An 821-nucleotide genomic window follows, 5' to 3' on the forward strand; every position below is an offset into this window, starting at 1 on the left:
GACATCCGGCCGCAGGGTCCGTTTCCCCCCACTCAACCCCACTCACTCCAGGGCCGGCGACTGGAGGTGCAAATCTCCGGCCGCCCGTTCCGTTTCCACCCCCCCCACTCCAGGACCGGAGACAGGAGGCAGAAGCCTCCGGTCGCCCACTCCCTTCCCCTCCCCCACCACCCACTCCCAACAGGCACTGAGGGGAATGTAGGGTTGCCAGCTCTAAGGAGGGAAATACCTGGAGGTTTGGGGGGTGGATTCTGTAGAGGGCAGCATTGGGCGGGGGGGGGCGGAAGGACTCAGCAGGTATAATGTCATAGGGTCTACCCTCCTAAAGCAGTCATTTTCTCTAGGGGAACTGATCTCTGTCATCTGGAGATCAATTGTAGCAGTGGGAGATCTCCAGGTCCCACCTGGAGATTGGCAACCCTAGGGGAAAGTCAGCTGCACAGCAGGGGGTTGAAGAGAATGGTTTGATGGCTGCTGGGCCAAGATTGGCAACAATAGTTCCCCAGGAGCCCCATCGTAAATGCACCAAACAATTCCTCAAGATTTTCCAAAACACTACTGTTTTGGGCTCCTGGGGAACTTTGTGAAGTAGCACCAAAGCTTTAAGATCTCTCCAGCTGTCACCTGGAGACTGGCAACAGCTTGTCTGGAGTGTGGGCAGCATGGCATTGTATCTGTCTGAGGTCCCCCTCTTCCTCCTCCTCCTCAAATCCCACCCTCAGCAGGCTTCATCCCTAAAATATCCTGGAAGTTTCCAACCTGGAGTTGGCAACCCTATCTGCCTGTCTTAAGTTTTACAAACCCCCCCACACACACACACA

This window comes from Gekko japonicus, unplaced genomic scaffold, assembly GCF_001447785.1.
Source record: "Gekko japonicus isolate JY-2015 unplaced genomic scaffold, Gekko_japonicus_V1.1 scaffold974, whole genome shotgun sequence".
Taxonomy (NCBI): Eukaryota; Metazoa; Chordata; class Lepidosauria; order Squamata; family Gekkonidae; genus Gekko; species Gekko japonicus.